The sequence below is a fragment of the Anguilla rostrata genome, chromosome 10 (genome assembly GCF_018555375.3).
Source record: "Anguilla rostrata isolate EN2019 chromosome 10, ASM1855537v3, whole genome shotgun sequence".
NCBI lineage: Eukaryota > Metazoa > Chordata > Actinopteri > Anguilliformes > Anguillidae > Anguilla > Anguilla rostrata.
Window position 1 is genome coordinate 36,193,478 of NC_057942.1, and position 23,698 is coordinate 36,217,175.

Genomic DNA, 23,698 nt, shown 5'->3' on the forward strand with positions numbered 1-23,698 from the left:
GAAAACCCCCCGTCTGCCACTCACCCAGAGATTGGCTTTTTAGCGGGTAATGAATGGCCGCGGGATGCGCTGCCTCGCTAGCATCCAGCGAGGGCCCGCGTGTGTCGTCCCTCCTCAGGGATAGGAATGTTTGGCTAGCTTTTTTTTTTTTTTTTGGGTCCTCTTTGTGTTGTAGCGCGGTTCTCTTTGTCAGATGAGTACGGAGGGCTAAGAGGCTTTCAGCTCTTCCGTATTTAAATGTTATCCAATGATTGCTCTTAATGAGGTAATTCAGCTGCATAAACATAATTATCCCATCCACTGGCTAGAAATCTGGCCCATATATAAAATGTGAACTCCTCAATTAAACAAATGCGATTCAGGTCTGCCTTAAGCACATTATTAGTCATCCTGAAATTCGCTAAATGAAAAGCAAACTGATTTTCTCCTTTGCAACATTTAGATTTCTCTAACTTATTTATTCTTCCCCAAATTTGTCGTCAAAGGCTTCCAGCTGCTTGGCAACTCAGTCATGCTGTTGTGCTATGTAAGTTCTGTATGATGACTTCACGTTTAGGCTTGGCTCACACCACAATAAGTGTTTTGGGTCTTTATTCATACTAATGAAAATAATTATCTTAAAACATTAAAGGGGATCTCACAATTTTACAATCATCAGCATCCACATTAATAATTATATAATAATAATAATAATCATCATCATCATCATCATCATCATTCTTATTTTCTTCATAGTGAAATTATGTAATTATGTAATTATGAAATTAGTACCGCCTTTAAAGTGTATTACAAGGCCCTGCATATATTATCTACAGCCACCTGGTATGAGATGACACATCCATGTTAACCATGTGGCTAAACAAGTAAATTAGCAGAATGTGCATGTAAAGCTTTGATTTCTTGTTTCAGTGAAAACAATCATATAAGTACTATAGCTATAACGGACACACTGCATTTGAAACATCAAACTTAAGCGTTATGTGACATAATTGTATTAGTAGTGTACTCAATGCTTTGCGTGAAAAGTGTATTTCAATGAAAGCGATGCTTAAAGTTGTTTAACAATTTATAAATATTTTAAAGGTATTTTTTCATTCAAATAATTATGACTGGGTGAAAAAACTATGAATGCATTATAATTACTTTCTTTTTAAAAATGTATTTGTCATGTGAAGGAGAAGCCCTTTATTGCACACCTGGACACCAGGAAACCAAATGGTTCTTTCTGTCCTCGTCTCTTGCTGCTCTCCCCACACGGAAAGTCACCGCGACGCAGCGTTGAGTTATGGTGACTTTTGATACGTCAGCAGGATTTTCAGGTCACTTGACAGAAAGGATACAAGTGTAGCGGCGAGCACCGAAGGTGGCCGCTGGTCTCATCAATCACGCCGGCTTTCTTTGAGTCAATATATAATAGACTCCCTCAATCAACTTCCTCCTTCATTGTCACTCGTTGGGGAACAAAATATAAAGGTGAGGAGGCTTGACTGGGAGTCAAGGTTACACGAGGATTGGTCATATTTACGCACCGCAGGAAAGAGTCAATTCGTGGGGTGTCCAGTTTGTCAACTGGCGGTGATAAGCACTTTGAAGCCTCGCGTGTACTTTCATCCTGGGTAGAGGGATCCAGGCGAATGTGATCATTTCTTGACAAGGCGGATTAGAGATTAAAGTCACCTTCAATGACACAGAACGCTGTAACGTCTAGAAATGCTCTCGTGAACGCTTGCGCTACTACGGGTCAATTCACCTTCAATGACACCGACCACTGTAATGTCTAAACATGCTCTCATAAATTCTTGTGCTACAACACTTGTGTTCACTGCAAATGACACACACCACTGTATTGGGCAAAGTATTGTAGACCACTGCCAGTATTCACTCAATGGGAGCCATTTTATCAGAAAAATGAGCTGTGGTCCTTTGCTGTGATGTCATATGTCTGCAAAAAAGATGTGTGTATGTATGTATGTTTTGAATGCTGATATAATTTGAACAGAATGATAAATAATGATAAATAAGGTATTTGGATATTCATGTGTGCAGTTACAGCACTGTTCAATGTACACAGACATTAATGTAACTTTAAATGGACTGATTGAGAAACCACAGAGATGATTTTTTCGTACTCTAGTAGCGCCCCCTTCAGTTGAGCCCCAGATGAAACGCTCCTGGGTTGTGTAGAAAGGAGACCCAGGGCAATGTGAGAGAGGAAGTAGGGTTTGCCCCACATCACTGAGTAACCACAGCTGGGGATAGGCAGGATATGCTGGTTTTTGTTTTCATCACTTCACTGGTCAATTGAAAGAGCTTCTTGGGACTGAGCTGGCAGCGGTTGATAAAGGTGAAAACAGATCCCAGCATACAGTGCAGCTTTCCAAGACCAGCATTGGCCATCTCTGGCCTGGAGCAAAATGACGCATCAGACTTCGGACGACTGCTGTTACTGTGATAAGTGCAATATGCCAGGTATCCCAGTAGCTAAACCTCAGTGCCTGGGTTTCTGAGGGTATTTGGTACTTCTTCACACCACAGATGTGTTTTCCATGTTTTCTCCTCTGGGGAGGACATTGACTCCAACTGATTCAGGTGGAGGAATCTGCTTAAGAACGTCAGCTTGAGGCCTCTATTCCTTTTAATTTGATTTCAATCGCACCATTGTTTGAAAAACTCCAATAACATTGAGGACTCCGTGCTTAATATGATCACAAAGTGAAAGATATTTAATCCTTTAGTCTAGTTTATAGCTCTAACTGGACTTTTCCTCCTGAGGGTACTGTACGTGAGACTCCAATCTAATGGTTCCGCCAAGCTCTCCCTCATCCGTGGGACGCTTAATCGGTTAAACGCAAACGACTTTCTGTCACTGACTTTCAGGTGCAGATCCATGCCTCAGGCCTCTCCTACCACTGACCCTTTCGGGAAAGGGGGCATTTGATTTATGTCAAGGCAGCAACTCAGAGGTTAAGGAGGCCAAGAAATAGGGATGGATTCTCATGTTTGAATGTGACTTAAACTGCCTGGAACTGGCCCACTAGGAAGACTGGAGCCAATAAGCACAATTCTGTGTAGAGCTATACATGAACCATAGAAAAAGTTGCTCCCCATATTTACAAAAAAAACTTGCTTTTTTAGTTAATATCATTCATTATAATTATTTCATTTGGATTGCTTATTGGGAACTTATTTGTATTGAATGTGTTGCACCCTGATTCAATACATGTACAATACAATAAATGTAATTAATTTGTTTGATGTTTCAGAATCATTAATTTGTTGTCATGTTTATTATTTATGTTTAAATTAATTAGTTACGTTCTCACAGCACGTGCTCAGAGGTGTTGAATTGGTTTTCCACTCTCTGCTGGTTCTTTGTTCTTTCCGTTGCAGTTCTTTGCAATAGTCTTTCCTACCACCGCCATCCTCGACTCCTCGCAGCTCCCGACTCCACTGGAACGGATTAACAGCCGTAACTGGCTATCTCAGCGTAACAACCATGTGTGACGCTGCTTTGCATTCTGTGCGGAGCTGATAATACGGTCAATTAGCAGCTAAGCGCTGAGTGCATTTGTCATTTTACACTCTTCGCTTGTTTTCTTGGTGGCGTCGAGAACGTGGACGTCTCTCCCTCCCTGTCCTCTCCCGATTCCCGCCGCCTGTCTGTTCGGAGTACGGTAACAGCTCTTATAAATGTTTCAGTAAGTGTTAAGCAGACAGTTATGTGCACTCTCATTCCACGCTTATTTGCGTACCGTAATAAAGTGTGATAAAATACGTGTCTGAAGAGCGAGCGGCTCCGGGAGTCACGCGTGTTTCCACTGGAAATTAGGCGGCGTCTGCGGTAATTGTCTGAATATTTATACAAAACTGTCACAACATGTCAGAGGGGCGGCACAGTCGGGCCTATTTATTTTATTTATTTTCTGAAATCGGGAGAATCAAATAAATGATGCATTGAATAGCTTGGTGCTTTATGTACTCTGCTTCTCCATTCGCACATTGGGCTGGCCCTCAAATTAAAGGTACTCTAATGGAAAATATCAGTGGCGTTGAGTATAGGCTTGAGTAGGTCAATGTGTCCATGTTAATGTGGCATGTCCACGTGTGTTTCTGTGAATATTATTATCGGTACATTGCCATATACTTTTAAGGTTTTCTTTGTTTCAAATGCATTGTTAGTTTGGTGGGGGGGGAAAAATTGACGTCATAAAGAGGCAGCTTCCACAAAAGAAAAAAAAAACTTTAAGCATTACGTAGGATAGTATATGAACACACGGGTTGATTCGTTGGTTCTATTGGCCCACCTGGAAAGAAGCACTCAATGTTCCATTCCGCATTTTAAAGTGCAGAAGAAAAAGAGCACAAACACTAATGCACAATATTTTGGCAGAGGGAAATAGTTTTGTTGTACAATCAATTTAATCTGTGTTTTCATTTCCACTTTAGTCTGCCATTTGGTAATTACTTCAGGGCTAGTCAAATGTAAAAGGCCCTTTCAGCTAAGAGGTAGCTTTTTTCTATGGGTGGAGTCTTCTGGAAGTGGAAATGTTTTGCCTTTTTCTTCTCAAGATATGTGTCCCTTTAAAAGGTAGCTCATGAAATTGTACTCCCGTTGGCAGCATGGGCTGATTTTATTTGGGGGAGCAAAGCTGAAGGCATTAGTCATCCCTGATAATGGAATGTATGGCAGAGCCATACACTGGGGCTTTTGTGTGTGTGTGTGTGTGTGTGTGTGTGTCTGTGTGTGTATGTGTGTGTGTGTGTACACTCTGTGTGTGTGTGTGTGTGTGTGTGTGTGTGTGCGTGTGCGTGTGCATATGTGTCTGTGTCCCATGTCAACATGAGGCCAGGTTGTTTTCCCCAGTTAATGATTTTATAACGGTATTTACATACTGGTCTCCAGACCATAAAACATCCAACTCCGCTTGGTGAAAGTTCTCTAAATGTCAGCTTTAACGTGAAACTGTCATCTTTAAAGTTTATCTGTCAGTTGCATTATCAACCTGGTCTAATCCCCTCACATTGGCAGACTGGATTCTGACCACACTGACATCATAGCGACATCGTAGTGACATGAACGGGTGAGAACAGGGTGACCGAGAGGACTAGAGTATGCAGAACTGAACATGATCTGTCTGCTATGACAGGTACAATCACCTGAAAGCTTTCCACTATATGTGCTCCCCGTAAGTAAATTCCTCCACATTTGAGAGAGAGAAGGAAGAAAAAGAAAAAAGTTTATGAATGTATTTCCCCATCTAAACAGGGCACAAACTCATGCTGTTATAAGTTCTATTTTGTGACAAACTGGACATTTTCCTCATTTCCTACATTGCACAATCTTACCCTTTTCTCCCTTTAAAATGGCCGGCTGTGTGTGTGCCTAATTCCTCAGGATCCTTTAACTGCACACATCCATCAGTTATTTATATTTTTCTGTTTTGCCTGTTGGAAATTGCTGATATTAATTCAGTTCACTTCGGCGCATCCTGCATATCGATTTCAAGAGCCGAGAACCACACACATGCAGGTGTGGGCTGTCCATTTTAATTTTTCATTCTGAAGCAACAGCGGGGGAACATGCAAGCTAATGGGGGAGACCCATTCAACCTGGTGCTGCTGCAATCTGGCCTGGAACGTGATGTTCTTGGTCAGGTTAGAGTGTGATGCTCCGGCCATCTTATTGTTGACATCCTAACTGTAGCAAGGTTCGACATGCTTTAGAAGAAATATTTTTTCTTCATAGCTTAAGACAAGAGCCATGCAGTGGTTTCTCTGGGGCTGACTTTGAATACTTAACCTCAGTTCTGGCCTGAAATGGACCCTCTCTGTCCCTCTCCCCTGCCAGCAGTACAATTTCTCGGTGGCTGCTGTGACTACGTGCTACGGCTTCTTAACCCTCCACACAAAGAGCCTCGCACCCACGCTACAGTGTGGGACCAAATCAGATAACAACGTCCTCAATTCATTTCACTCAGAGCCCGTGACAAAGGGGAGCGTGCTGTTTCCATCAGAGACGGTCTGCAGCGGTCGCTGATGTTATGGCGAATCACAGCGAAGCCCCGCGGAGAGGGAACAGAGCTGGGCTAGGGTGCATGACGGACGCTCTTTTCTCGTTAGTTCAGACACCAAGGGTCCCTGACATCCCCCCCCCCCCCCCGCCTTTCCTCTCCCCACCCACACCCCCCACCTCACAAAACAGAGCATCAACTCAACGTAAAGAGATGACATGCTATCGTTATTTATTTTTTTATTTTTTCCTTCCCAAGAATGAGATTGAAGATCTGTTCTGGAGAATCTTTGCCCTGCTTTCTGAAGTTAAAAAAAAAAAAATGTTTCATGCTTGGTCACAGAGAGGCTGTGCTGTGGGCTAGTTGTAGTAGTTTCTCTTATTTTTTTCTTTCTGGGGGTGTGCATGGGGTTTGGAATGCAGATACTGTTCTACTGAGTAGGTGGTGCTACAGACACTTATAAAAGACAATAGCAAAGACTATGAATTAAACCATAAATCAAACCACTATACAGTGACTGTTGTTCTGGATTTCTGTTTGCAGGTCCTCCTTCACCAACACAAATACAGATAAAACATTTTAACTGTATATTCAGGTAACACACACAGTGATAAATAATTTGTTCCTCACTTGATTTTGTACATGTACATAAAACATGATTCCATTCTGTCTGGTCTTCCAATCTCTGGCGTATTTGTTGCAACATCTGTTTTTTTCTTTCTATATCTTCTCAGATTGCCTGGAACCAGTAGGTCAATCGTTGTTTCTACGGGCATTGACTTCAGTGATTGTGCTCCAGTGGCTAACTCTCAGATATTGTAAGAGGCAAATATACTGTCGCTTGAGATGGTTTCACCATTTTGAAATGTTGTACTTATGTGAGAATGATCAGAAATGTATGATTTTAAGATTGAAACAAGAGATACAAATGCAAATGACATACTTTCGCTGAATATACAAAATCCAACTTTGTTATTTTAAAATTTATGACTATGAACGCTACCCATTATTTGCAAGCATGAGTATGCCAACTTTTTGCCAATCTGAAATGATTTAATTGTAATGTGGCTATTCGTATGTTTGGAATAAAATGGCTTTTTTCCCATGCATCCACCAGACTACATGATAAAAGGGCATTGTCCCTCTGAATCAAAGAAAGGGAAATTTCTGTGTCAGTAGTTTGGTCGATGTAGGCCCAATGATAAATATGCGAATACTATCATATCCCATTGATTTAATGCAGATTATCACCTTTATGTTTTGGGAGGTCTGCTGTGGTTGTAATGTTTATGAGAAAAACGATTACATTCCTCCACGTTGCCTAGTAATTGTTTATTATTTCCCTATTAGACAAACCGCGTGGATCAATAATATAGAATGCCAGGCTATGAATAACATCAACATAAATAGATTTGCCTCTGACATTAAAGGTAGATTATTTTTAACGATCTGGACAATGTCAGCCCAATGACACCGGGCATTAAAGTACAGAACGTTAGACGAGCATCATTGATAGATTAACACGGCATTTTGCATTTTCTTCTGTTCACAAGGGGGTGTTACTCTTTTCAGGCTAATGCGTCGCTGCAAATTGGGTTTTGAAGGCTCGGATTCTGCCATTTTCGCCTCTGAGTGCGCGGACACTAATGGAGGGGCCAGGAAGCAGTGCGAAGACAGCTGAAGGCATTGCTTTGTACTCGACTCTGCATATTTACGCTGTCTGCTTAATCCACAGCCTCCAAGCCCGAGTCATTCAATAGCACGCTGTTAACTCGTTTTGTCAATTTACAAAGGTTAGGATGTTTGTTTTCCATACGCCGGCTGAATTGATTTCAATTAAAGCTTGATTGGAGTTTAATTAAGGAAAATACCGTGTTTTGTTTTTATGGGTTTCTGATTTATAGCTTGTGATGAATCTCTACTCTGTTCAGCAGAGGGTATTTTCTTTGTTTCTTCTTGGGTATAATGCACTGCAGCTCTGATTAAAGTCTTTGATTACTCAGAAATACATTATTTTAATTAGTTGTGTTCTGCCTGTTGATTGTTTTCTTTCAAAAAGCATGTTTCATAATTGTTTGAAACAAACTTTAAAATTTAGTTTACTGAATAGGAACAAATTAACCAAGTAATGTTTTAAGTTAATTGTGATAGTTTAAATTGTGGTGTATGACTTACCTACCGGGTTAATCAACATTCCACTATCTAGTTATGTTACAAGCATGTGTTGCGTGTTTGTGGAGTACACAGCCATGTTATTATATGCTGAAAATCTGTCAGGCTGCGCTATTACTCAGATGATGCCTGCATAAACTCATATAAACAGAACTACACCAATTAGTTTCAATCAGTAAATGTACAATAGATTTTCTTCCTTTAGTAATTAGATGCACACTTAGTTTTCTACAATGATATGCACACGTTTGTGATTGTGTGATATGTAGTTGTCCACCTATGCTTTGGTATAAGGAAAAAACCCTGAGATTCTTCACCAACATAAGAGTGTATTATTTTGCTTTGTATGCCTATGTGTAATATTTTCTTCTGGAAATCTCCAGGAGTTTTCATCATTAGGTCAACCGACTCTTCATTAATTTTGCTCATGGCATAAATCACATACAGACACTGAAATTGAGGATTCGCTTTCAGCTCTGAGATGAATATTTTCCTTTACGTAGAGTTATCTGACCTTTCTAACATGTGTGATCATTTGACTAAATGCGAAGCCATCAGCAAGAAATGACTTCATGCCTGTAAAAATAAGCAGCCTTATTAATAACGATTTCCACAAAAGTCACAAAATTGACTAAGCTATTGAAAAATTTTTGTGGAACCGCCTTGATTAGTGTGTCTCTGGTCTAATGATCACAACAGCGTACGATTCACATAATCTTCTTTCATGTCAACATATGCATGGTAAAGGGCAAATTCAGCTGAAATGAATGGCTAAGATCTTATGTGTTATTGTGTTTTTCTGCGTTATGTGTTATTGTGTTATTATGTGTCATTCTGTTCTCATGTGTCATTGTGTTCTTATGTGTTATTGCGTTCTTATGTGTCGTTGTGTTCTTCTATGTTATGTGTTGTTATGTTCTTATTTGTCATTCTGTTCTTATGTGTTATGTGTCATTGTGTTCTTAGTATGAGTGCAGTGAGTGTGTTTGAGGAAATCTTCTCAAAGCGTGTGCCCATTCAATCATCCCATCTTAGGGGGCTTGTAGTGAGAAGGGAAGCATCCACCTGCTCCCTACTTGACGAGAGGCAGAGGGTTTAATGGTGCCAGATATGCATCGGCTGTAATTCATCTGTGCCCATGATTTTGCCATGCAAATATCGACCATCATTTTCTTTCTTTGTTGCTTTTCCCACACAAGGCTTCTTTTTTTTTTTTGCCCTCCCATCAAATGCAATTGATCCTGTAGGAGCGTAATCACAATTACTCACCTTCTTAATTGGCCTGCCCCGAATCAGAAAATGGAAACCGATCGGCTGCGCGGGGATCGATAGTGTTATCAGAAAGGGGTGTGGGGGGGAGGGGAGAGACGAGTAATGGGGGATCAATCGGCCTCAAACGGCGATCATTGAGCGCGTAGCATGTCAGTCGCTGTCTGTTGCTGATCGCCTTTTTCTCGCCTTCACCTGCTCAATCTAAAACACGAGCAGAAGCAAAGAGGATGTTTTCACTGTACCTTGGACAGTATTTTTTTGTGTATTTTCTGATGCTGATGTCACCTTCGCAATATTTTTATGAAATGTTTTGGTCCGGTGAAATAAAAAAGGATATTTCAGCATGCATACTTTTACATTTATACAATTCTAAACATGCATGTGCATGAAGTCATTGCAAATATCTGTATTACAGTTTTGAAAGTTTTTAAATCAATAAATAGAAAACAAGTGCATGCGTTCTGCCTAATGTGACAGGGTCTTTGCGCTTGCAGGAGATCTCACCTGGATTAACTGCAGTGATTCGGTGTAAGTGCTATCACTGAGTAGGCCTCTTGGACAATGGGCTAATGGGTAAAAAAATAACAGGCATTACAGCATTACAAATTCTTTGTACATGCACGACACGCACAGACACACACACTGATGTAGGATCAGGAGAATAAACAGTGGAGTAAGCTGTCTGTCATGTTTGAGGCATGTGCAGACAGAAGGAACACCCAGTGGGGGGGGGGGGGGTGTCCCCAACAGACCCATAAAGTTATTTGAAAACTTGTTTATTTGACATATTCTCAAAGACAGACAGGCTTCCAAAAACCATGAGACATGAGCCTTTCTCCAGTCTTCCCTGATTTCCAGTTTGACATCCTCTCCCAAGTCCCTCACTACCCAAATCACACAAACACACACCCCTCAGTACCCAAATCACACAAACAATCACCCCTCAGTCTGTTTTCCAGGAACACTGTTTGTGGATGTCTGAGGCTTTAGATAGTGATGTCTTTTCCTGGACTGAATTATTCACATCAGAATCCCCTCTGGGCAGAAGGGAAATGCTATAGACCATTAGAGCCAAAATGGGAGAAGTTTGCATCACTGCCTGCGCCAATACACATTCACTGTCCCCAGCTTTGACACTCATATCAGCTGGATTTACAATACAAAAAAAGAAATACATTTACCTTTTATAGTCACTGACTTCCTGATTGATTCTCCAGATTTTTTAAGAGTAGTTTTTGCTTTGCTTTTTTTTTTACCTACATGAACATTCTTACATACTTCAATGGTATTATGGATTGTCCAACAGAATATTATGTTGAAGTAGTTTACCATATTTTATTATGGATGTTATTAAAGTGAAGCTTTCAAGGATGTAACCTTACTTTTGAGTCATTGGGTGCATTTCCGTAAATGTGGAATGGGCATATTAGCATGGACGAGCATCGTTCGCTGGTATCGTAAAAACGGCTTGTCCCTTTGCCTCAGAGACATCATTTAATAACATTAATACTTGCGCTCTGCTTCGTTCCTTTTCGATTTATCATTGTGGACATTTCTACCATTATCCATTTTCCAAATGGAACTTCCTCATTTGCACACATTTATGAAAATGCCCGGCCCCGTAGTCCGAGCAAAGCTCGGTTTAAATGGAACAGCACTTGCCATTTTTTTGGCCTTTTAACTAGCTTAAGCAATCACATTTGATGCCCCTGAATTACGATGCGTCTTCTCACTCGGGAGCTTCTTCCCCAGTTCGGCAATCGAGACAATGCGTTTGCTAGCCCGTGCTTCCCCCGCTAAGTGTTCTTCAGCATGTAAATTAATCTTGATTCAGTTTGCACTCCTGTGCTGAGTGGTACAAATTGCCAGCAGCAATAAAACAGCACAAGTTTAAAAAAGCCACCTCTCTTGATAGGATGTTATTCTGCTCTATGCCAATACATTAGCCGCAGATAATGAATCTTCTGTGCTGAAAAGCATGGTATACTTGATTTTTAATTTTACATCAATGGCGCAGTGCCTTGTCTTTTAAAGCCCAAGTTAGACAAACCATTAATGACAAGAGCATCGAGGTTAAATATGAAGCAATGCTTTCGCTTGGCTGAGTGCTATCCATCTTTCCATTTACAGGAGCTCGACAAAAGTACTGGCTTTGTGCAACATTTCCTTTAATTGCCAGGCTGGAGGAAGCAGGCTTTTAACATAAACATGCGTACATTCATTTATTCAGCATTTGTTCCTCAACGGAGCTTAATGGAAAAGGTTTAAGCCCTAAGTGAGCATGTACAAATCTCTTACCAGCGTTGTGTCAACCCTACTCTGTTTACAAGTTACCCTGGAGTGCCTGCGAATTTCAAAGCGCATGCCCTGCCTTTTTCCTACTCGATCTGCCAGGTGTAGAATGCACCTTTTCTTCTGTTTTTTTGGAGAATCAAGCACTTCCTCTAAGAGCCTGCTTTTTTATAAAGCCTCCATAATGAAAATGCTGCCTTTTTTGCAGGTTTGTTAATAGCCTGTGTTTTCACACACATTTAATTTCAGTTGTTTTCTATGGATTAGAGAAACAAAATATCAATAATCAAACACAGCACAAGAGTAAGATAAAGGGTTGTCTTTACCAATATGGCATTTATAGGTTGTTATTTTCAGTAGTTCAATAAAAGAACAAGGCTAGGCAGCATTTTTTTTTTTTTCATATAATTGTCTTTTGAATTTTGGGCTTATTACACACATTGATTCAATGATTAAAGTTAGAAACTAGCAAACTGTCAATTGAGTCTGTTTGTGATTAACCTCAGACATATAAGTGGATATTTTACATTTTGTTGGGCAAAATGCAAACCCACAAGGTGGGCCACTAAAGATACTTGTTATTTAAAATGTTCTATCCAAACTTTGAATCGGAACATTATACTGGATATTATTGTACGTGATCATATTTGGCATTTTCTTTTCCTTTTGGTCTTTTTGACTTCATTTCATCATAATACATTTTATAGTATCTATTTAACTCATAGATAAACACAACATGTTTCCCCCTAAGACCAGCAAATGTGGTTGGGATGAACAGTTGCATAGCCTCCGTTGCTACAGCACTAGAGAATCCCTCCAGTCAGGTCACTGCTGGCCAATGTGCCCCTGTGGCCAACGTGGGCGGAGATGTTCCCGGGGAGGAAAGCATCCACAGGTGACCTCTGCTCAGTGCAGTGCAGCATGTGTGCTTCCCCATTACAAAATTTAATTTAGAGGTTCGCAATCCTGAGCCAGCTTTCCCTCTTTTTGTCTTTTTTGGAATAATAGCACAACCCTCTCTACACGCCATTTTGCCACCTAAACCGGCGCAGCTAAAAGCATTGCACTAATCACTGCCTGTGAACCAGAGGAAATCTTCTGTGCTACAGGCTACGCACAGTGTGCTGCAGGAGTGCTTATACTGATCTGGACCATGCAAAGACCTGTCTCACTGATGACAACTGGTAACCTCTAAATACATTCCTGGAGAATAGCTATGGTCCTAATGTAGCAATGGATGGCATGAACCATAGTAGACTACAGCCCACACGACTCACACAAGATTAACTTTTTTCCTGTTACTGCAGAGTACCCTCCACCGTTGGGTAATGATAGAGTCCAGGCATGAACTGCAGATGTCTTAGGCAGTAGGACTCTGCTTTGGATGAGCATATTTTTTGAGGATCAGTAAGCACTAATGCTAGAACACTTACGCATGGTTTTGAGTGCTTTGTGCCTCCACTATTCTGACTGTGCCCAACACCTGTGGATGGTTTATGTTTGAGACTTTTCCAGAAATACTGACCTAAATATATATATATCACATTTGCCTTAACAGGTAATAATACCATTCTGGCTATGAATTAAAAAAATGTGCTGTTACCTATAGATTATTTAGTCAGATTTACTGTATTTTGTCACATTCATTTTGGTTAATAATTGACAATTGTGTTTATCATAAATGTATGAATGCATTTCAGTTATCATTTTTAAAATTTACTGTATGTACTTAGTGTCCTACTAGTTCAAAAAACATACCTCGACACTTCAAGGTGTAGTGAGATAAATCAGAGTGACATAATCTGAAATGGCATTCTGCGGTGCTGTTGGGCCATACTAATGTTTGAGAACACTTGCACATGTAATTAGTGTACAGAGAATGCACTAATGAGGTTCCCCCTTTGTCATGCATAAATTAACACCTGATCGATGATTAGTCCCTGCTTTCTATCAGCCAACAGCACAGTTCTCCTTTATTAATGTCCTCAGTACTCTTGCTTGTACCAGAGATTTATTTGTTTATGATGATGATGATGATGATGATGATGAGGCAATACCCAAACCCCAGTTGACCAGGAAGGAGTCTGAATACCAGTGCCAACCACATAAAATAAGGAAAAGATGAATAACTTTATATGATAAAAATTACCATGTATTAAATAAATGCCTCGATATACAATACATTAATGAAAAAATGCTTCAGTTTAAAAGAAAACTAAATTTGGAGTTTTCTTTCCCTTTTTTATAATTTGTAAACTTTTCTGTTGAACAGCAAATAACACAATTAATTATGGGTGGGTAGGATGAGGGTTTTCTGGGCTTAACTTTTAAAATAAGAATGTAAAAATAATAATAAATAATAAAATAATAAATAATAAAATCTTCAGGGCCACACAATCATTTAGGCAGGTAGTATAGACTTGCAATGATTAGCCAAACCTAGATCTGTTAGTCCCCCTGGCACAGGTGACCCAGCATAGGTGTGCTTTTAATTAGAACACCGTGAGAATAGCTAGGCTTACAACTTCGCTCACAGCTTACCCTCCATAGGTCTATCTCCTTTAAAATCTATAATAAATTTTGCAATGAAAATTTGCAGTTATTATGAAACATCTGTAGACACTTGTAAACCAATTTATATGATCTGACCATTTGATTGTAAAATGCATGTGAGGCAGCTTTCTAAAGTGCCGACACGGGGGTGTGGAGGCAGTACGCAAAAATCAATGTTGCTGAATGGGAGGAACCACATAACAGAGTCTCACATTTCATCCCAAATAACCAATAGCATAAACTTCTCCAAGCCATCAATCATCTCTTCTCTCTGTTAGAAGTGTTGGTGAAAAAGGTCTTCCCGTTCCCTCTCTCTGAAAACCAAGCTTTAAGCTGCTGGTTTTAGATCTCCACTCTCACAAAATGGTAAACGTAAATGTCTGTTGCTATGGTTGTATTGTAACTATGACAACTTGTGTACTGTGGACTTTTTCTCAGTTTTATAATTTGTTAAATTTCTTTCAAGTAACTATTGTGTTACTGTGTGTTGGCGCTCCACCAATGCACAGAGATGTAAGAAAATAGAACTGAATGGCCCATACACACTATCGACCATTCAGTTCTATGGGACAGTCAGTTCAGAGGAGGGGCCTAAACCAAACTGATGACTACACACCATGGGCACCTGGTGTTGATACTGTTGGGAGTGTCATTGCTTACCTGCAGACCCTGACTGAAATAATCTATATTTCCACCATTCTCCTGGTGGGAAGAGGCCGGTCATATCCTGTTACTGCGGGTTTACAGTTCAAATTCGGCTTGCGGCAGAACCAAAACTCAAACCTGCTTTCTGTAGGACCCTGCCTGTGGGCGGGGGGTGAGCAGTTTTTCAACAGAGGCAACCAGGAGCTCACAAGTGCCATAGTGTGTTTTTAGCATGTTTGCCTGGAGAATCTAGGCAACCGAGCCAAAAATGTGATATAAATACAGCGTTTGAATCCCACTGAGAGCGGGAAAAACAGCTGTGTCCATAGAGGGTGCAGCTGCTGAAACAAGCATCTCACCACCATCCCAAGTGTCTACAAGCGCTGCAGGAGATTAGCTAAGCCGGACGCTAGTGTGGGCATTGGGCTGGTTTAACTGCACAGCCCCATGGCTATGCTCTCACACCCCACACAGCTAACACACCCCACGGCTACGCTCTCACCCCCAACAGAGCTAAACGCACTCCACGCTCCACGGCTATGCTCTCACCCCCCCCACACACAGAGGAAAGCGGTTGATACAATCGGATTGAAGCCCTGAAAGCTGAACGCAGTGGTGACTCTGTCTCACTTGGCAGCTTTAATGAAGACACACTTTCCACCGCTAGCTGTCCCAAACTCAGGGCTTCTATAGGGGCTATATTCAATACTCTATTTTATACCAACATAGCTATTCCTTAAAAATATTTAAGTTATCTCAAGTCTTAAAAATTGAAGACCTGTACCCTAGCTAATTATGAGTAGGTAATTGACTTTGAGTAGGTCCTCATTTTGCATGCAATTTCAATTCTGTGAAATTGCATAACAAAATAACCTATTGTAGAAAATAATATTGTGGGAAATAGTTTAACTGCTAAACATACAAACTTTGCACTCACAAAAACTTTATTCTTAATGCAGGCAGATTTTTTTCCAAGCATAGGCAGGAGGTTTTCATTTGCCAGCCAGTACCTTATCACTGGAGTCAGCCAGGGGACACAGTTTTAAAATCTGAATCTGAAAAGAGCAGGCAGGCAGCCATCAGGCTCAAATTGTTTGTTGTTGCATTTAATGGTTGTCGGAAAACAAATTGCTTAATGGGTGCACCCAGGTGAACTGGAAAGTACGATTTTGTGCATTTAAATATTTGTTTCCATTACTATGCAGACTACTAGAAGGTAATAGATTAATTCTCCAGTTTTAAATGGCTTGTCCCCCCCCCCCCCCCCCCCACATCATTTTCCAAAACTATTTTCTTAACCCCCATTAATATATATTGTATACATTTTGCATAAAAATTGGCATGCACGTTAAACATTCATATTTTTGTTGAATATTCATGTGGACACATGAACGCTAAAATGTGAATTTTTATTTATTTATTTATTTCATTTTTTGTACGGGGTGCTGTAATATTTGTTGTAAGGGGTGCTAGAATCAGGTTTAATCAGTCTATTTTACTAATTTCTCAGTCCACAGAGATACTTTGTTTGGCCACAGGGGGGCATCACTGCTTTTCTTTACAATGAGCCACAAATTGATTAGCAAAATAGAACCTGGTAATAAATCAAGTCAGAGAGACGTGTAAAAACCATAGTAAGAATATTGATGTATTTATTGAGGAATATTTTGGACATATACATGTACATGCACTATTACAGCTAAGGCACTTATACTGTAGATGCTAAAATTTACCGTTTATGATCATACAGGAATGAATATTTCAATTTCGTAAATAAATTAGAATAAATTTTGAGTAAACATATCTAGAGCCTGTAAATTTGTACCATACTATGTAGGCATTTTTATTTTAATAAATAGTTTATTATTATTTTACCAGCCCATTATAATTTCCCATGCCAATATTTTTTTTTGTGAATTTGTATTTATCTTCAGAAGTTATCATTTACAGTACAAACAAAACCTTATACAAGCTGTGAAAATATATATGTTGAACTGTAATTTTTTTTTAAATGTTGAACAGAAACTATAGTTGATAACAAAAAATAAATAAAGTATTGAAGTATAAATATTAAAAATGTCTTTATTAACACAGCATGTCCACAGGAGGTTGTTTTAAAAGCATATTGTCCCAATGCGTTTTGGCCTGTTTGGCCTTCATCATGGTAAACTATTGTGTTTGTTTCGTTGATTCACACATACATTCAAAACATCTCGGTATAACAATGTATGTCCCTACTGTATTCACGGCAAAACGGTTTCACCGTTTCACATTTGGACGGCCTGTGCCGTTCGCCTGTGTCGTTTGCCTGTGCTGTTCGCCTGCGCTGGCCCTCCCCTCCCACCTGGGTTCTTTGTGCGGCCTCATTACCCATTTGTCAACTTTAGGCTAATTATCCGCGTACAGCGGGGGAGGGAATCCGAGCCGTGCCCCAGTCACTCTCCGCTAATAGGATTGTGTCTGCTCCGGCTCCTTTTAATTGAGGGTTCCGTGTCGGAAGGGCGCAAGCCCGACCGGGCCTTTGTCACAACTGCTGGTTGCCGTTAAGACACAAAGTGAAAGGATCAGGCCGGGATTAGCCGAATTAAGGGGCTGACCGGGGGGGATCAAGAGAGGCCGCTCGGCAAAGTTCATTTTGTCCGGGCAGTCCCCATTATAAGGCAATCTCCCCCGGTTCATTATGGGGAATTGCGTTGTTTCAGCTCTTAGCGGATCAGAGATCGGTATTCTCTCTCCAGTGACTGTACGGTGTAGTTTACCTTCTCTTTAGGTGATGAGCCTTTCACAATCCACAGGCCAAATGCTGCTTACAGTAATTGCATATGCCATTTGCCTCAGTCAAGGGATTAAAAGCTATAAAATGCCTTAAATGCCGATGATTGAAGTTGACTGTATTTCTGTATTATATTAGACTATTGACTGAAGATATAATATATTAGGTTTGGTAAAAGCATCTTTTCCGTCATTCCAAAAATTTGTACCTATAAACCGATAGTCCAATAGTGTTACCGTACACATGGGTTATTGAAAAGGCATGTCCATGGGCCATACATGTTGCTTAACTGTAACGTTACACCTATCTACATACTCAAACTATGTAGACTTAAAATTTAATAAGCTAATATTTTTTCCAGTTAACATATGTCAATTCCATTTGATAAAATATTCTGCTTGAAATGCTAACCTGTTTTTGATTCTAAACATTGCACAATGCATATAATATATTTAGCGTTTCTTAAACTCTGTAATAATATATGATAAGTCCAGTTTGTAGCAGTGTTAGTTTTTGATGTGCTACTTTCTTTTTTTACTTTCTTATGTCTGGTCATTTCACTCATGAATAAGCCTTGTATTCTATAAAGAAAATGGCGACATGTTTTTAAATGATGATATTGCCACCGTATTTCAACTATATGTTTTATCCATCCACTTTTAGCAAAAAAAAAAAAAGAAGAAAGAAAAAAGATTTTAAATGAGCTTTAAAAAGTTTGGATGTAATGTTTTGCCACATAACATAACTGCACAGAATCCAAAAAAAAGGTCTGAAGACAGCCCACTTAACGGCTGCAAGCATAGGTTTCACCTTTAGCAACTTCAAAGGAAACAGATGAATGAAATGCAATGCAATGTAATGCAATGAAACGGTTTACACGAAGAGATGCGGGGTCACTGGAGAGCAGCAGTGGTGGTGGCTTCACGCGTCAGCAGGATTACCTCCTTCAGTCTCTGGATTATGTTTTAGCGCCTCCACGCCATGCAATTAATGCTCCATTTAGCAGCGGGCCGGAGGAATGTCTCGGAATACCAATGCGCCAATAAGAGGTGACTGTCAAACACAATCCCGTCTTTACCCCAGTGTGAATAAGTTAAACTGCCGGGACAAGAGACGGGGGGGGGGGGACCCTGAAGTTATTTATCCTTTATCCCTCTGCTACAGATCTGGACATAATTCCAGTTTTTTACTTTAATTAGTCCCATCTATTAATTTAAATAATTTGACATTGTATGCAGAAAAGTTATTGTAGTTTATTGAATAGTTCATCTCCCGTGCATGTTTTACCGCACTTGTACGTAACACTCCAAGAGTTCAGTCGTTTGAACTAGAGTAGCCCCTGGGTTTGTTAAATTGGTTGGGTCAGCGTCTTGCCAGATTCGTCCCTCGTTCTATGCAAAGTGAGTTTGCGTCCCTCCGTTAATGTGCTTTAATTCGCCACTTTTTTGCCGAAAGCCTGCAGCGCCGGTTTTTATGTCCGTGTCCAAAGGGAGAGCGGAGCGCGCCCGCTGTGAAAAGTTCGCTTGAACTCTCGCGGCGGCCGTGTGTCACGCGCGTGCCGCCATAACCCGCTATTGAACGCGTCACCCCAGGCCAGCGGCATAAATCTCCGGAGAAGCCGGGCGCGGACAAGCTCTCAGTCTTCCAAGGTCACACTCTCCAGTGGAAAGCTCTGGCCTCGGGCCCCTGTAATTGTGGAATAGATAATGGATTAAGGATATCAATCTGTTAACAAATCCTCAAAGGCTGGATAAAGCCGTCAATTCTCCCGGAAAATGAAGACCTAAACAAAAGGGTTTGTGGTAGGGGGGTGGGGGGGTGAGATTTTATTTACTGTTCAATTGTGCAGTGCTTGCGTGTGTCTGTGCCTCTGTGTGTGTGGGTCTGTGTGTCCCCGTGTGTGTGTTCATTGTTTATCTGTAGAAACGTATGAGAGACCATACAAAATAAAATATCTGAAAACCTTAACTGTACATGTATACTTTTGTCATCATACATTTTCATCTCATACGTACATCATAAGTCCATATTTATATATAACTATGCCCTGTATAATACCACAAACGGTGCAGCTTGAACCCCAGTTAAGGGAACGTGGCCAGCTGTCTGACATTATTTGGTGAGCATTTGGCTGTAGTGAGTGGGTAGACTATGCCAGGAGCCACCACTCAACAAACAAATCGTTCACTTACAAGGAAAGGACGGTCAGTGCCGCCAAAATAAAAGCCTCCCAGCACCACGATGCCAATGCTAGATTTCATATATTTGTGTTTTTTTTCTTTACCTCAAAGACAATGGTTAAAAGATAATTTTACAATGTACCAATGGGGAAGGTGCTTAATGAGCGTATGCTAGTGAGGCTAGTGAGGTGTATCCATTGGTGCTACTCTGCACCGTTAGCAAGAGGAAGTGGTCAAGTGAAGACCTGTCCTGAATTAAATAAATGGCTTTGTTGCTGCTTCCATGGCAGTGATTAATGTATTTTCAGCGAACTGGTTGATACAAGAAATATGAGATGAATTTGTCTTTGCTTTTTCCTCTTAAGATGGCTCTACTAAAAAACAATGCTTTGTGTTCTCTTTGAAGCGGAGGATGCATCTGTTATCTGAGGAATTACGCTGTAATTGTTAGAACATCATGAGTACGCTATGTGCTCTATACCATTAAAATGTTAAGGTGAAGCCTTGATTGCGCTTGCTCATTTAAATTTACTCTTAATTGATTTCCTTTTTTCCAAGTTAGCAGTTTAAGTGTGATATTAAAACAAGATTGAATTAGCATTCCATTGGGATTCACTAGATTCTTCTTTGTACAAAAGACTCACTCTTCATTGAGGCTGTTTCTCATTCAACAACAAAATTGTCAATTTATCCAACAATAAAAATAATGAATGTAATTACAGGTAGGTACAGTAAGTAAGTAATCCTCCGCACAGTTGAATTGTTTAGCAATATACTTAAATGCGGGCTTGAAGGAGGAAGAGGGGGAAAAAAACAGAAAAAGCACGCTATTTCATACTTCCTGCTTAAGTGGCTAATGTTTTGATTAAGTCAGAGGAGGAGTTTTGGGAGTATCTGACGATAAACTCCCTCTTTTCTGTTGATGGTAATTAGGGGGGGACCCCGGGGGACTGGTGGCGGGGTGTGCGCTAATTGCTTGACACAAGACAGCGTCCAGTTGGCTCGCAGGTGAATGGACCCCCGTCGCATTGACAGGCTCCGCCGCTTGTTTGAAGACGGCCCATTGTGGGCCTTTGTTGGGGCTAACCGCGGGCCCGATTCGGCTAAAGACGTCGCGCAAAATGAGGCAGATGGCTCCAATTCAGGCACGTGGCTTTCAGAGGGTTGGAGTTGGGGGGGGTGAGGGGGCAGACTGGGAACAGGGTTGTCCCAGGTCAGGAACCCGCTTGGCACTCGTTAGCACTCAATAGGGCCTGTGCGCGCCCGCTCGTTGTTGCCGAGTAACGGGGGAAGTGAGGATTCTTGGGGTGGTTTTGGGATGGGTGGGTGGGGGAAGCCTTTCCAGTGCTGCTCCATCTTCTTCTCAGCCTCTGTCCTGTCCCCCCCCTCTCTCTCTCTGGGGTCTGGATGAATGGGAGGGGTTGACAGGGGGCAGAGCCTGAGCCCAAATGGCTTTTTAGCCAGCTGTGATAATAGACTGTCAGTTTATCTCCCGCTCACTAAACCTACATAATTAAAGGCTTATCAGTGCTTTGGAATTTGTTTTCTATTTTTTTTTCTGCATGTGCATGTGAGTGTGTATGGGTGTGCATGTGTGTGCGTCTGAGTATGTGCTCATGTATGTGTATGTGTGTGTTTGTGTGTGGGTGTGTATGTGTGCGTGCGTACTTCCATGCATGCATGAGTGTGCATGTGTGTATGTGTGTGCATGTATGTGTGTGTGCGCATATGTGTGCATGTGTGTTTGCGTATGTGTGTGTGTCTGTGTGCTCATGTGAGTATGTGTGCACATATCTGTGTGAGTGTGTGTTTGTGCGCGCGTGTGAATGTGTGTGCACGTATCTGTGCATCTGTGTTTGTTTGTGTGGTATTGAGACACAGTGTATGAAGCCAGTTCTATCCCTTAAATGAGAGAAGGGCAGAGAAGTTTGTCTCCGTAATTGGCACAAGCAGAGGGCTGCTGGTTGTGTATCCTCCTGGTCTTCTCCAGTTTATTGTCATTGGCTGCTGTTTGGAACATAATCAGGACAATCACCTTAAAACCTGGGAGCTCACAGGATGACTGCACTTCACGGGACTTTAGTACAAGGTCACACACACACACATACACAGACACACACACATTCACACCACACACACTCACACATGCACATGCACACACACATTTACACACACACACACGCACATGCACACACATGCACAGGCGCATGTAGACAAGTTATGTTTTCAAAAATAAACAATGAATGCTATTTTAACAGCACATGAAAAACTGCACATTTTTCATGAACTGGGTTGAAACATACACTAATAGACTACAACAATACAATATTATAATTTTTATTCAGACACAAACAGAGACAGAGCAGTTCGTTATCATAGCTGATAAGTGACAATAAAGGTTCTTTCTTTTCAGAATTTCCAACATGTAACATGCATGAATAATTCCCTGCCATTGGTTCCCTTCTGTGAAACAGCACGCCACATGAGAAACTGAGGCCAGGCAGTGTTCAGTGTGTCATGCTGTCCACAGGAGGGTATTGCTCGTGTTGCTCAAAATGCACAGCAGAGGTAGTGAGCAGCAGGACCATTTGGGGGGATGGGGGGTGGGAGGGGGCTCAGCGCTCAAGACTGGCCCTCTCTCAGGGGTGGAGAACGCACACCTGGACCACCGAGCCCAGCAGGAACCCCCCCTCTTCCACCCCTCCACTCATTTAACACGTCAGACCTGCCATCTGCTGCCACCAGCAAGGAATCCTCACAGGGAGACAGAGCATCAAAACAGAGCGCAGTGCTCCCAAATACACAACTCAGACACACGACTGCTGCTTCCTGTTCCAGACTACTGAAATAACAATGATACAACACACATGCAAACACACACACACACACACACAAACACATACGCAAACTCACAAGCACACAAACACACACACACACACACACTGTAACATGGAAGTGACTTATGGCTAAAGCTACAAGCAAGTATTTGATTAATCTAGTATACGTGGTAATCTATACTCCTGTTCTAAATGAATGGCTAGACTAATTTGCCAAAGTACCATGAGAAAAGACAATGTTTGATAATAGATTAAATGAATTAAATTATTTTTATTTCACTGTGCCAACAAAAGTGGTAAATGTTGAACAGTAATAATTCACTGTATAAGTATTTGCACATGACTATGAACTGAAAATGTTCCAAAATATTTATTTCCTAATGGAATGCCTTGTATTCAGGAGCTCAGGCCCGACAAGTCTACCAGCGATAAACTGATGGGTTGTCAGGTAAGATACCTGGCCCTCACAGAAATACTGTAACACATTTTGCCAGGGTAGAGGAGAAGGTCTCATTTATGAGAATGAAACAGGTCCAATAATGAAAGTGTATTTCATGCAGCCCATTTTGCACCTTTTTTAGAGGTTATGAATAGTTCTGGACATCACTGTATGTTGAGATATGTTATGCTGCTGAAATTCAGTTCTCTATTCCTAGTTAAATAGGAGCCGCCAATCCTGTACTCCTGAAAACACAGCACACCCGCTACTTCATCGCTCCCCTCCTCCTCCTCCTCCTCCTCCTCATCCTGTGGTGCAGGTGAACCGCTGTCCCAGAAATCATTGGGTAATTAAGATTCTGGACAGAGTTTGGCGGCGGTGACCGCTACATCGGGGCCCTGGGGTACGGCATTATGCAGCTGGCGCGGTTCATATCCGCTTACGCCGGCTGTGGCTGGTCATAAATGAAGCCTCTTATGTCGGTATTATGAACATCTGCTCTTATGTAGGCTTTATGAACACCT

At 41.1% G+C, this 23,698-nt stretch overlaps 1 long non-coding RNA gene across 1 annotated transcript; it reads left to right on the forward strand.

Moving 5' to 3' along the window:
• The first annotated feature begins 3,362 nt into the window (after positions 1-3,362).
• On the forward strand, positions 3,363-8,001 carry LOC135264523 (uncharacterized). The gene is made up of 3 exons (XR_010332717.1): positions 3,363-3,698; positions 6,746-6,829; positions 7,584-8,001. It is a non-coding gene; the product is annotated as an uncharacterized LOC135264523 (long non-coding RNA).
• The last annotated feature ends 15,697 nt before the right edge of the window (positions 8,002-23,698 follow it).